This window comes from Mastigoproctus giganteus, chromosome 11 (assembly GCF_048544385.1).
Source record: "Mastigoproctus giganteus isolate SK-2022 chromosome 11, ASM4854438v1, whole genome shotgun sequence".
Lineage (NCBI taxonomy): Eukaryota > Metazoa > Arthropoda > Arachnida > Uropygi > Thelyphonidae > Mastigoproctus > Mastigoproctus giganteus.
The window spans coordinates 100,083,150-100,098,886 of NC_143585.1; the positions used below are offsets into that span (position 1 = coordinate 100,083,150).

Here is a 15,737-nt window from a genome sequence, read left to right on the forward strand (position 1 = left end):
AGTTTTCAGATGATACAAAGGTTGGCAGGGTTGTTAATGACAGTAAAGACAGTATACTACTGCAACAGGATCTAGAAAAGTTAGGCAGATGGGCTGAGAAGTGTCAACTAAAGTTTAACATTGACGAATGCAAAGTACTGCATATGGGTAGCAGTAACCCAAGAGAAATGTGCCAACTGTGTGGTACTACATTCAGGGAGGTGGAGAATGAAAAAGACCTGGAGGTAATTGTGCAGTCAGATATTAAGTTCTCTGAGCAGTGCAGACGTGCTGCCACAGCAGGTCATGGAGTTTTATATGCAATACCTCGCTTAGCACAGCTTCAAACAGCATGGGTTTCACTATAACACTGTTTTCAATTAAGTAGAAGTCAAAAATTTACTATACATATTAAAACTCATTCAATAGCCTAGACATGTACTCTACATATATGCTGCATTGTTGTAGCCTAGGAACGCGTACATATATGCTGCAGTGCCCATTCTATTGGCTCACATGCACATGTGCCAATAGTTTCCCTCAGGCAGTCACTGGAAAAGTGCAGCAGTGTTCAGTGTTATTAATTCCATTCTGACAAGATGACATGATAGCTTTTCATTTCACAAACTATTTTTTACTCCTTTAAAAACGATCAAAAATATATTTGCATCTTGGCTAGAAATCGCTGCCAACAACATGCATTCTGTTTGGCAGCCTGTTTTTCCCTATTTGGCAAATTATTTCACTGGTTTTGAATTACGAATTCAGACAATTGCCAAAGACATTGTGAAGATTGGAAAAGATTTGGGATTTTAAACTTTGACACTGCCAATATACGTGACTGCATTGACTCACATGTAAGCAACTTAGATGATGCAACTCTCCTTGAAATTTATGAGCAAACTGCATATGAAGAAGAGAAAAACAATTCTGAAGTGGATAACACTGAAGTGGCACCAAAAAATTTAAAAGAAGAATTGGAGAAAGTTTTTCAGGGGGGTTAACAGGCCATGTCAACTGACCGGAGTCAGCGATTATGAATGGAGGTCCAAATGTTGAACATAGCATCAAGATATGACAAATTTTATAAGATGAGTTTTGATGCTACAAAAATGCTTTTTGGTGCTTCTTTTTCTCGGCGTACAAGTTTTTGACTGGACCTTAAGGTGCATTCACCAGACTTTATTATTGAAATACCTAAATAAACAAAGCTTTTTTCTCATCTCTGATGATGTTACCTTTCATTAATAAAATTTTTGCAATATTTTTTATTTCAAATCCTTTTAATTGGCTATCAACTGCAAATTGTTTATAGATTTATTATAATTTGTTTATACTGTTTTTCTGGTATACATTCAATTAAACCCCATTATAATTATACCTCAATCAGCACGGTTTCACATAACACGGAACACTTTCAGTACCAATTATCAGTGCTATGCAAGGTATTGCTGTATAGGAATTTTGCTAGCAGAGAAATTACCAAGTGGGCAGGGCAGTTGTTGATAATCAATGCGATTTTTCTGGTTTCTTTCATCATCTTTCTATCGAAATTTAAAATCCACTGTTCAGAAATTTCACCTCATCCATGATTTTTTGTTGTAGTTGTAGTCCAACTCTAATGACTTTACTCCTTGGGAACATTGGAATTTGTTTACTTTTGCCTTACCAAAAGCTTCAGTTTTGCATTACCAGCCATATTTGCACCAACCAAGACTGTAATTCTCTCCTTAGCATTTTTGCCACCTAAACATTTATCATTTTTGAAATCGGTGTCTTGTTCGGCAAACATTTTAAAAAGTAGACCTGTTTCATCAATGTTGAATATGCCTTTGGGCTCGTAGTCCTCCCTAATTTTTTTTAATGGGTACAGTCTTCTTCAATCACAACTCCACTTTCACCCGAAATAACTTTTTAGAGTAAGCCATGGTGCTTTTTAAATTTGTCCAGCCAACCAGAACTGACTTGGAATGTTTTATGCTCCAGAAAAGATGTGTGCTTCATAGCCCTTTCTTTTATTAATGGCCCTGATATTGGCATGTTTTGGTCTCAAACCCACTTAAAAACTGCTTCATCTACACTTCCAACTGGATCTCATTTCCTCAAACAGTTTGAGAATCGAAACATGGTTTTTGAGAATAGTTTACACACTACTGGCAGAGATACCAAATTCTAAAGTGATTTCTTTTTTTTTAAGGACCCGATCTACACTATTAAGCACTTCCACTTTTTCCACTACACAAGAATTTCCTCTTAGACATTGTAAGGTTACTTACACAGCAGCTAAAACAAAACTGATTTAGGGACCACTTGTACCTACTGTATAAACAGACAGGTGAAATTTGGTGAAAGTGTGGTTGACTCATTTCTGGGACACAACAGATGAATTTCATGGATAAAGGAAAATCGCCCTCTCCTAATTCTCTAATAGGGTGCTTACAGTAGAAACAGGTTGAACAGAGCCAGTGGCTGTGGACACATAGATAGCGGTGTTGACCAGTTGTATATGTTTTATAGGCACCACTAAAATGTGGAATGTCTTAGCTCTTAAAAGCCAAAGGGATTGATTCTTAATCCTTTTAGCTCTTAATTCTACAGCATCAGCTCTATTGCCTAAAGGCCAGAGGTGTGAAAAATGCGAACCCTGGTCTCTCGAAATCAGTTTGTTGTATGGAAATTTGCTTCATTATACGGAAACTGTTTTCTATGTAATGACCAAGGGTAAATCAAAAAAAAATTCGCTATATTTGCTCATTAAAGAGAGGTCTGATTGTATATAAAAACTCATTTTTATATATAAATACAGGCAATTCTTGGTTTACGAATAAGTTCTGTTCCAAGACATTTGTTATACGTTTTGTTTGTTATGTGTATCTTGCATTCCTGAGCTTTTGTGATACGTATTGCTTATGTTAGCCATTTTAAAGCATTAAAACCATGTACCAAACATTGAATGGTCTATACAATATGTTTTATTATAATGTTTGTATATATGTACTGTACATACGTATGTATTCAACTTTTACTTGTCAATATCTTCATCAGAGTTCAACATTCTACGTGGCGTGGCATGTAAACCAACAGTTTTTTTTTACTGGCTAGATTAGTTTATTAACTAAGAACAGTTCAGTATAATTATTGTATAATAATTTTCTGATAATTATTGTAATGAATACATTTTTAAAAGTTTGTTTATTTAAATGTTATAATTATGTTCACTTTACGTTTGGCATTTCGCTTTATAAAGAACTATCTATTGGCGACTCATGTCATACGACACACGACAACACAACATGCATGACTAGTTATGTGGACATAGTACGCACAGATAACATTGGCAGTTATTAGGTTCATCATCATCATCAGCCATTTTCAATCCACTGCAGGATGAAGGCCTCTCCAGCAACTTTCCAGTTCCTTCTGTTTTGAGCACTGGACATCCATTTACTACCCACAAACTCATGAATTTCATCTATCCATCTCCGCCTTTGTCTTCCAGGTTTTCTTCTAGCTCCTCTTGGATACCATTCTGTTATTTTCTTAGTCCATTTGTCATCATGTCTTCGAGCTATGTGTCCTGCCCAAGACCATTTTAGTTCTTTAGTTTTGATAAGAATGTCCTTTACTTGAGTTTGTTGCCTAATCATGTGTTTCTCTTCTTATCTAACAGTCTGATTCCCAATATGATTCGTTCCATTCTTCACTGTGTAGTTCTCAGTTTCACTTCCATAAGTCATGGTGGGGAGTATACCTTGGTTCATTATTTTACGTTTAAGACAAACTGGGATATTGCTCTTCAGTATGTGACTATATTTCCTGAATGCCATCCATCCAAAATTTATTCTTCTCTTGACTTCCAGCCATTTATCATTATTACAGCTAATAACTTGTCCCAGATAAGTATATGACTCCACCTTTTCAATTACTGCTCCTTCAATCATTATTTCCCTTTCTGTGGCATACTTCTTCATCATTACTTTTGTTTTAGCCATATTCATCTTTAGTCCAAAATCCTTACTAGCTGTGCATAACTGATTAAGATTTTCCTCTAATTCTTTGGGATCGTGGCTTATGACCACAATGTCATCTGCAAATCGTAAATGGTTTAGGTACTCTCCGTTCACATTGACTCCTTTCTGCGACCAGTCTAATCTTCTGAAAGCTTCCTCAAGGGCAGCAGTAAACAGCTTCGGAGATATTGTGTCTCCTTGTCGAACTCCTTTCTCAATTTTAAATTTCCTACTGTCTTTGTCTAGTCTAATAAAGGAGGTAGCACTCTCGTATATTTTCTTCAAAATCATAATATATGGGGTATCAATGCCTTGTCTTTCCAGTGCCCGAAACATTGCCTTATGCTGTATGGAGTCAAATGCCTTTTCATAATCCACAAATGCCAGGCATAGTGGTGTTTTATATTCATTTGCTTTCTCCATTAGCTGTGATATTACATGAAGGTGATCCATAGTTGAGAATCCTGTCCTAAAGCCAGCTTGCTCTTTCGGTTGATTCTCATCAAGTATTCTTTCTAATCTGTTAGTAATGACCCTTGTGAACAATTTGTAGATGTGGGATAACAAGCTAATTGGTCTATAATTTCCAATTTCTGATTTATCTCCTTTCTTATGCAGCAAAACTATGATTGCATTATTCCACTGCTTAGGCGTCACACCTTTTCTAATGCACTTTGTGAAGAGCCTTGCCAGTTTTTGTGTTATGTCTCTTCCTCCCAATTTTAACAACTCTACAGTAACTTCATCTTCTCCCGGGGCTTTCTGATTCTTCATTTTCTTCAATGCATGCTCTACCTCATCAGGAAGAATATTGGGTATGTCGTATGTGTTGCTACTTTGCAATCCATCTTCCCCACTGCTGGCATTATTCCCCTGCTCCTTGTATAATTCTCTATAGTAGTCTTCTGCTATTTGAATTATGCCTTCTCTGCTGTTTATAACTACACCATCGCTATTCTTCAGTTTCAGTATCATTTGTCTTTCTGTATTACTGCTCATGGCTGCTGATTTAAATCCTTTGTTTTCCCTTAATGCTTGTTCTACTTTTCTTGTGTTAAATCTTCTTATGTCCTCTCTGAGTATCTTTCTAATGGCTTTGCATAACTCAGTATACTCAATTTTCTCTCTGTCAGTGTTTTTCTTGCTTTTCATTTGTCGTCTTCGGTTCATCATGACAAGTGTTTCTTGACTAATTTTTTCTTCTTTGGATTTCTTTTTCCCTATAGGTTTCTTGGGCTTTATCACTTTCAAAAAGTTGTAATATTCCTCGTCAATATCTTGGTCCTCAGCAGTCTGCAGAAGCTCATACTTGTTCTTAAGTTCCAGTACATACTGCTTTTTCTCCTCTTCTGTTATCTCAAAGACCTTTGTATTATTTACTCGAGTCAGTTTTTTCCTTTCCTTTCCTACATCTATATCAAGTGTACATCTTACCATTCTGTGATCACTTCCAACATTTACCTTATTCAGGACGGTAACATCATTCACAATATATCTTCTGTTAGTGAGGATGAAGTCGATTTCATTAGTAGTTAATCCATTTGGACTCTTCCATGTCCACTTTCTGTTCACCCTTTTCTTGAAAAAAGTGTTCATTACTGACAGTCCTTGAGATTCTGCAAATTCCACAAGTCTTTCACCTCTTTCATTTCTTTCACCAATTCCAAAATTTCCTATAGTTCCTCTTTCTGCGCTGTTTTGTCTATTTCCAACCTTAGCATTGAAGTCTCCCATAATAATAGTGTAGTGGGTTTTCTGCTCATCTAGAAGACTCAATTTCGGTGTACATTTCTTCAACCTCTTCATCATCATGGCTCGATGTTGGTGCATAAATCATTATAATCTTTAGCTTGTATCTCTTAGAAATCTTGAATATTAGTCTTGACACTCTTGGTGATGTACTTTTGAATTCCAAAATGTTGTTTTTAAAATCTTTATGGACCAGAAACCCAACTCCACCTTCACTCCTTTCACTTTTTTCATTGGTGTACAGCAGATTTCCACTTGATAAACTTATAAGTGATTCATTTCTTCTTCTTGTTTCAGCCAAACCGATGATATTCCAATTCACATTTTCTAATTCCTTTTCTAGCTCTAATATCCTGTCTTCACCGATGAGTGTTCTTACGTTATAACAGGCCAAGTTCAGTTTCCGTGCATGGCAGCCTGGTCGTACCCAGAGATTCTTAGCACCCTCTGCTTCCACTCTGATCCTCTCGCTGCCGTAAGAGGGAGAGTGAAAGCTGCTGGGGACTGAGGGCCATTTGTTTCGTCGTGCTTTCATATTGCTGGAGGGTTTGGTCTTTTCCTCTTCACGCTCACCAGGCGTCTTGAAGAGAACCACTCTACACGTTCATTGCCACCTAAGTGACGTAACAGGGCTTACCAACGAGAAGGTGTGCATGAGTGGATTTTAGGGAGGCAGGCCAACCGGACTTCTCCTAAATCTTCTGTAATAGAGAGATATTGGATCCATCAGTGTTTTAGGCTGAGTGTCTGATAACACACAGGATACCTGTTCCCCTCTAAGTTATTAGGTTGATCCTTAGGAACTGCCCAGACAGATATATAATATATACATACAGTATAATGGACTCTTAGTACAGACATCAAACTGTTGACAGCATTTTATAGAACAGGTCTTATTGGTTGAAAGAACATGATGAAAAATAATAGTCCAACCAATCATTTTCAGTGTTTGTTAGGATAATGCAAAAATTAGGAGAGCATTTCATAATTAATTTCTTATTTAAAATCAATATTATTATTATTATTATTATTATTATTATTATTATTGACCATATGGTGCAAGGAAGCTTGAGGCTTTTACTGCACCAATAAAAAAAAGATTTCTGAGTTACCCTGAGAGAGAGAGAGAGAGAGAGAGAGAGAGAGAGAGAGAGAGAGAGAGAGAGAGAGAGAGAGTCAGAAGTAAAAGGGAATCACCAAGAAAGAGAAGAATAATGATATCCAGCTCAGGACCCTGGGTGTGCCAAGCCCATACTCACCAGATGTGAGCCCCTGGGGTTATATAATAGAGTTTATCCTTTTTTTAATTAAGCAGGAAAAAAATAATAAATATTCAAAGATTGTTCATTTGTGAAAACATTATATTGTTTATCTTATGCAGCTTTGTTCTCATGCATGATAGTCATAAGTTCAGGTGCTTGTAATTGGAGAGTGACCTCATAATTTATCATCTCTTGCACGTTTTTGATTTGTATTGCTTTGATATGCTGGTAATATTTAATTTATCTTTTATAATTAATTAAACATAAATAAAAATTAATCATGTAAAGAAATTTAAAAGCTTTTAATTTTCACAGTTTAATTATCAGTAAATTGTCCAGTTATTGGTTTTGAGAAGTTGTCATCACATAAATCTAATGCTATTGGTATTTTGACCTCATCACATGACTCAAGTTTACTATTCCAGAAGACTTTTTTTTTTTAGTATTCTATCCCCAACTTTTTGATTATGGTTTCTATATCTTGAACTATATCTCAGTGTTGGGTATAACCGGTGCCAACCAATCAGGTGGCAGACTGTTCAGCCGAGAAAGTACCAACCTTTGGATTCTGATTTTCTGTATACATTGTACCTCCTTATTCAAAATCTGCATCCCTTTTATTGGAGTGACACCACATCTCTGATTTCCCAGCAATGTCTGCATCACTTTACAATGGACTCTCCATAATAAAATACTGTTCACCATACAATATGTAGTAAGCACCATTCATTGCGATCATGTTTGTGAGTTGAATTTTATTTGTATTAAAATTAAATTACAAATAAAATAAATAAATAAAATACATAAAATCGGCTGTAAAATATAATATAATTTAAAACACAATAAATTATATGAATATATTAAAATAATAAAAACATTATACATTAGAAGTGTTAAACCCGTACTACTCTAAAACTGAAGCTTTCGGCAGCCTTTTTCTGCTGCCTTTCTCAACATAAGTAGTGCTGCATCAACAATTCATTATAAAGCACTAAGCCTTCCCAGCAGACCCAGGGCATACTTTGGCTGTTATCCCATGCCCATGGGATAACAGCAGAAGGAGCTGTAATTACAGATGAGGTAGAGGGTTTCTGGAACCTTAGGCTCTCCAACCACTTGGAGGGTTTCTCCAAGTGGTTGGAGAGTCTAAGGATTTGGTCCTTGAGTGATCATAGCCTGAATAGGAATAAGGGTTGTAGGATTAATGTAATGTTTGAGACCGTCATCCTGGATAGGGATAAGCATTTTAAAGTCATACAGCCCGGAGCCACTTCCGGTCCTTATATACAGGAAACGGAGCCTGCACAGGTACCATAGCACACCCTGGGTCTGCTGGGAAGGCTTAGTGCTTTATAATGAATTGTTGATGCAGCACTACTTATGTTGAGAAAGGCAGAAGATGCTGCCCCAAAGCTTCAGTTTTAGAGTAGTATGGGTTTAACGCTTCTAATGTATAATATTTTTATTATTTTAATATATTCATATGATTTATTGTGTTTTAAATTATATTATATTTTACAGTCGATTTTATGTATTTTATTTATTTATTTTATTTGTAATTTAATTTTATCTATGTTTAAAGTTATAATTGGTCAGAGTTGGCGGCATCAATTATGGATAGATTTCCTGACCTTTTTAGTGAATTTTCACAGCACCCCTAGACCAAAAGAAATACCTAAAGGTTCTGTTCATTAAGTAGTTAGAACCAAACAACTTAATAAGTAACATTGAAACTATGAACTACCTCAAGCCAGTAGTTTGCGTAGTGTCCAAAAGATGTCAAGTATTGCTGTTTCTCTCAAAAATTTAAAATATCCTGTGGTGCACAGTTTGGGAACCGCTGCCTTATGGATAATATTCCTCCTATTTTCTTTTATTAGACTACCACAGGGTGGTGTGGCACCCTTAGTGTCACAGTTTCTCAGTAATATTTTCACGTGGCACCTCTGCCATAGACTATAAAAGTAAAGGTATAAAGCACAAATTTACACTTTATTACCTTACCAATTAACATAATTATATGATCATATGTGAAAATCAGAAAAATATTTTCCACAAGTTAGCAAAATAAAAATAAATTTATGCTTACATACATTTACATAGCTTAATTAATATGTACATACTAGCTAGTTGACATTTCTGTTCACTGACATTTTGTTGAGGGAGGTTACAAAATTTAAAACAGTACAAAAGATAAGCAATCAATAACAAAGAACACGGCAATAACAAAGAACACGGCAAAGAACACGGCACCAAATTGCAACTAACATAATACACGCAAGTAAGATACGGAATAACAAGTTTACAAAGTTTTCATAACAAATAGGAATGAAGAGAAGATTCTGAAAATTTATTTGTTTTTTATATGGAAATTTTCATGGAAGGAGAAACACATTTCACCATAATAACATAAAAACTCACAGAATTCCAGTTATCAGTATTGTTGCAAATGCAGTAAGATTGAGTTTATTACCCGTTTATAATAGAAAAGCTCAATAAACTGGAAACTGCAAATTGTTTTTGTTTATGGTAGTGACCTCCAGAAGTGTTAAAAGCATTTAACACTTCTAGAGGTCACTTCTGGTTTGAATGCCTTTGTGATATTTTAGAAAAATATCACAAAGGCATTCAAAATTCATTCTTATAACCAAACATATGGTAACAATGAAAGTAGTGCATTTTAATGATTTGAATTGGTTTCTTGAAATTAAAGTGGCTGATTCTACTAACCAGTGATCATGTCAACTGGCACCTATTTATCTCACTTTATGATGAGCTTAAGATTGTCCCCGACTGGACGACAGTGTTTGTAAATGGTTGGCCGAGTGTTTTGCTTTTGCATTCTCTAGTTGAAGTGATTTTTTTTGTGTTGTGCTTATTTCACATAAAGTTACTGTATTGAATTAGTGTACGTACGACATTGTGCAAACTGATAAATCACCTTTTAGAGAGATAAATAGCTTAGTTATATAGTGAAAATTTCAACTTCCTAGTCTTAGAATGAATTACCAAAAAACAATGTATTATTGGGTTCACATTACGATATTTTCACAATATCACTGGAACAGTTTAATATCATAAAGCAGGGGTCTGCTGTACTCCTAGCATTGGTGTACATGAAAGTATACTTGCACATATTCTTACTCTTAGTTATCCTAACACAGCCTGTGTATTTGCTTGTTCCACGATGACTCCCAGCAGTCTTTGAAATCTCCAGCACCTTACTTTCCAGGTTGCTGCTCATTCCAATAGAAACAATGCAAGAATTGCTTTCATTTAATTGCAGCTATTGTTAATCTATTAATCTGTGTATACAGCCAAGCTAGCAGGGTTCTGACCCAGCTAATACTGCTCAATAGCATCAGCAAATATTCTTTCACCCTTTCAATTTAAATGTATCCCATCCCATCCCTGTAGAAGCAGTCTTTCCTGTTGACAAGTGCAGACCATGCTGAGAAATATTCTACCCCATGAGCTTTGCACAACCTATCCAGTGCTGAATTAATTGACAAGGCTCTCATCATATACTTCCTGCTATCATGTCTGGACAAAATTGCAGGCACTCAAATTTATTCATAACTCACTACTTTTTTTTTTTTCCAATATTGCCCTGTGCTTGTTAAGTCTTCAGATCTCCTACAACAATGTCATCTTTTGTGCACTTAAAATATGATATCTGCTTTACAATGCCATCAAATTTTTCCCCTGATAGACATATACTTGTCCTATTCCAGCTATCCATTTTGCACAATATATTTCCTGTTTCCCTGACAATAGAGATAACAACAACTAACTCCTGTGAGATAAGTGCATTGTGCCTTGGGAGGTTCCTGCTGTGCCTGATGATCAAGTACGTGCAAGCACTGGCATTGATGTGGGCAGCTGAGAGCATGATGGGACCCCCAGTTTAAATCTTTCAAGGGCATCCACCTTGTTCTTGAAACTTTCATAAAGACCCATAACATTGCTGAGTTGGCACCTAATATCCTTGCACTCCTTACATTGAACATACACAGAGACATCTCCCTTGGCACTATCATGTCCCATTTCAGATAGCTTTACAAACATTAAACAAGCAGTACATTTAATATGGCTGTGATTTAGAAAGTTTCCCCTCAGTTCTACGCTGAGCCACATTACTCCCACTACCTTGAGCCCTTTGCTTTGCTGCTCTGGTCTAAAGCATGATATTCATTCAAATTCAACATAATTAAAAAATACTTCACTAAAATAATATACCTAATGCAGTAATAAAAGTATGTACCAGTTATGCTATGAAGTTTACATTATTAATTATATTTATTTATATATATATATATATATATATATATATATATATACTAAATAGATACGTTATAGTGTAAAGTTAATATCTTTAAAGTTTGAAAATCCATATAGCCATAGTCCTGCCATATCTCCAGTATACATGAAAACCAAAATATAAATCATATTAAGTAAATTAATAAAATAATAAAATAATAAGCCCAACACAGGAAAATTATTTTGCAAGGAACTTTGTCGAGGGCTAAACCCTTACAAAATAACCAACCCATGCTAGACTGAGCCATCGGTTTCTGTTATCATCTGCCTGTATACTAACGCCAAAATAATATAATAGTGGATATGTGGAATAATTTAGTATAACATTAACGTAAGATTTGAGACAAATGTAAGTCTAGAATGCCAAAACAACAAGTGTCGTACCGTAATACATAACAACAATTTATAAATGATACAGGCTGGATGATATTTAGCCCGACCGATCGCTACCACATTATAAGCACAACTGAGTAATTATTAAAATTTTTGCTGAACACAATTTAGCATAAAATTTTGCAGAAAATAGCTAATAAAGCTAACCGAAGGAGAACGGAAAAATGTATAGTAGAGCAATAGTACCTCACTCCCCCTCGAATTACTCTAATAGTTCGCGAGGTATGAAAAATAAGGCAAGAGGAAAGCTAAAAAATTTTTTGCTTTTAGCTTTTTGCTTTTAGCTTTTTGCTTTTAGCTTTTTGCTTTTAGCTTTTTGCTTTTAGCTTTCTTTTTGCTTTTAGCTTTTTGCTTTTAGCTTTTTGCTTTTAGCTTTCCTCTTGCCTTATTTTTCATACCTCGCGAACTATTAGAGTAATTCGAGGGGGAGTGAGGTACTATTGCTCTACTATACATTTTTCCGTTCTCCTTCGGTTAGCTTTATTAGCTATTTTCTGCAAAATTTTATGCTAAATTGTGTTCAGCAAAAATTTTAATAATTACTCAGTTGTGCTTATAATGTGGTAGCGATCGGTCGGGCTAAATATCATCCAGCCTGTATCATTTATAAATTGTTGTTATGTATTACGGTACGACACTTGTTGTTTTGGCATTCTAGACTTACATTTGTCTCAAATCTTACGTTAATGTTATACTAAATTATTCCACATATCCACTATTATATTATTTTGGCGTTAGTATACAGGCAGATGATAACAGAAACCGATGGCTCAGTCTAGCATGGGTTGGTTATTTTGTAAGGGTTTAGCCCTCGACAAAGTTCCTTGCAAAATAATTTTCCTGTGTTGGGCTTATTATTTTATTATTTTATTAATTTACTTAATATGATTTATATTTTGGTTTTCATGTATACTGGAGATATGGCAGGACTATGGCTATATGGATTTTCAAACTTTAAAGATATTAACTTTACACTATAACGTATCTATTTAGTATATACATAACGTCCGATGTAATGTTCGATCGTTTGATGGCATTAATTGGGTGTTCTATATATTACACTTTAACTATAATTTTACATCTTTACAACCTAAACTCAGTAATTTTATGGATGCTTTATATATATATATATATATATATATATATATTGCAATATCGAACTTACAGTATATATATTTCCTATCTCCTATCAAGTGTAAGTTATATGTATTACTATACCGTTACATTTGCATTAAGAATATGCAGGTAAAGGAACCACTAGGTGGCAGTGATCACAGACTGCTAATGTGGGATTTACTCAAAGGTATAACTACCGTCAGGGGTAAACGGAAGGGCTTCTGCTTTTGTAAAGGTAACTACAGTGGTCTCAGATAGTTTTTAAATTCTATACAGTGGGATCAACTGATGATGTTACCAAGAGAAAATTCTAAATGGGAAGCATTCAAGAGGTAATCTTGAAAGCTACTAGGCTTTTTGTTCCAACTAAAAAATATTGTTCAAGGTTTAGGCCTAAATGGATATCAGATGAACTAATGAGACTCGTAACAGATAAGGAAAATGCATGGGATGCATATAAACTAACAAGTAATACATAATCCTATGGTAGATATAAACTGGTCTGTAATCAAGTACAAAGCAGGTTAGACAGGCAAAGACAGATTACGAGAAATCCTTGGCAAAAGATGCAAAGAGTTCTTTACTTATGTAAACTCTAGAAGGAAGGGGATGAATCAGGTTGGGCCCCTTGATATTGATGGTTCGACTGTTGATCCTGCTCAGGTAGCTGACAAACTGAGTGAGTATTTCGCATCTGCATTCACACATGAGGAGACATTCAGGGAGGGGAGTGTTGAGGTTCATCAAACTCTGGCAGGAGCTAAATGATTTTGAAATAACTGAGAGCAGAGTGGAGGAGAAGTTGTAGAAGTTAAACATAAGAAAATCACCTGGGGTGATTGGGATCTATCCAGTTATATTAAAGGAAGTGGCAAAGGAAGTAAGCAAACCTTAGCCATAATTAGGAGAGGTCACTATGGACCAGAGATGTGCAAATGTGCCACCATTCACAAAGGGGGATCAAAGGGTGATACAAGTAATTACAGACCTGTTAGTTTAACTTCTGTTCCGGGGAAATTAGTGGAGTCTCTGTTTAATGAAGTAATGCAGGACCATCTAGACAAGACTGCAGTTCAGACCCAGCACGGGTTTGTTAAGGGAAAGTCTTCTCTGACCAATTTGATTAAATACTATGATGCAGTCACAAAGGAACTGGATGCAAAAAATAATTTTGATATATACTTTTAGGAAAGATTTTGATACTATTGCACATGGAAGACTACTGTACAAATTGGAGTAGTGTGGCATTAAGGGAAAATTGCTGCTATGGATAAAGGGATGGTTGAGTGGACAAAGACAGAGTAGTAATCAATGGACACTGCTCTTCATGGCTAGTTATTAGTGGAGTACCCCAGGGTTTGGTGTTGGGCACATTGTTGTTTTCTCTATTTATTAATGATATTGATGAAGGTATGTCAGGTTTAATATCCAACTTTGCAGACGATACAAAAGTTGGCACTATGACAGTATGCTACTATAACAGGATCTAGAAAAATTGAGCAGATGGGATGAGAGGTGGCCACTGAATTTTAAAATTGACAAATGTAAAGTACTGCATATGGATAGTAGTAACCCAAAGGGACGTATCAGTTGCGTGGTACTACACTCGGGATAGTGGATGAATGAAAAAGACCTGGGAGTTTTCTGAGCAGTGCAGACAGGCTTCAAGAGTAGCTCATGGTGTCTTGTCAATGATATACAGGAATTTTTCTATTAGTTATAAGTAGGTGATTATCCCCTTATATAAGACAGTGGTCAGACCACACCTTTAGTACTGTATTCAGGTCTGGAGGCCTCATTTTAGGAAGGATGTAGAGCTGCTGGAAAGAGTACAGAGAATGACCACAAGATTGGTGATGGGACAAAGGGTTGCTCTTATGACGAAAAACTTAAACTCTGCAAATTGCAGTGTTTGGAGACTTAGACACCTGTGAGAGGATCTGATTGAAGTGCATAAGACCTTGAATAGTTTGAGCAAGCTCAATGCCAATGGGATTCTTTATCCTGTCCAGATTAATCACGTGAGGGGACATAAATTCAAATTGAGGAAAGATAGTTGTAGAATAGATGTGCAGAAATTTGCCTTTGGTCAGTGGGAGGTTGATTGCTGGAACAAACTTCCATCTGTTGTTGTGGAAGTTCACAGCTTAAATAAATTCAAGGCAGAACTAGACAAACATTTGAAATGAATGGATGGGTAAAATGATAAGGGTTTTTTGTTTTTTTTTGCTGATGCTGTATAAGTTTTCTTTCTTGTATCATATCCCTCTACTGATGCTAATATTGTAAATTATAATAGATAATGAATTTATCTAAGTAATGCCAACCTATATCACCCCTGGCTTGTAGCCGTGAAGGGTATTGTGTATGGCGTGTGCCTTTTGTATGCATAAAGAGTTCTTCTTCTAAGCTACCTATTTGCCACATTTAATATACTAGAATTCCCCTACCATGCATTCAATACTATAACAATCCTAACAGTGGTGGAAATTTTTGAATTTTCTTTTTGATGTAAAACAATGGTGACAGAAGTCACATGTGGTTTGTTAAGCTCATTAATGGGTGGTGGTGGTGCCCAAGTGTAAAGTGATTTGTAAAGCATGTTAGTTGTCTGATGGCACCAGTGGTTTCCTCCATCTCCATATTTATACTTTGTAAATGACAGAACTTTGTGGAGGCCAGAGATTTAAAAAGTGTGTGGGGAGTGGTCTGTTGTTTCTCTGACCATTTAGCCGTTGGGCCCCTATTGGGACCACCCCACACTTTTCCACGAAGAGGCAGGTTAGGTACCCAGTAGATTATCGAAGTACTCTGGCAGGCTCCACCACCTAATTTTCAAGGATTTCAGTGGCAAGACCTAAAAAAAAAAAAAAAGGGGGGGGGTGAACACTAGAATTTGGCTGAAAGA

The 15,737-nt window shown here is 35.9% G+C and overlaps 1 protein-coding gene across 1 annotated transcript in view; it reads left to right on the plus strand.

Annotated features, from left to right (window-relative positions):
• LOC150078290 (myoferlin-like) overlaps window positions 1-15,737 on the plus strand; it is a 452,265-nt gene that overhangs the window by 411,526 nt on the left and 25,002 nt on the right. The gene's annotated exons all lie outside the window — the stretch shown is intronic.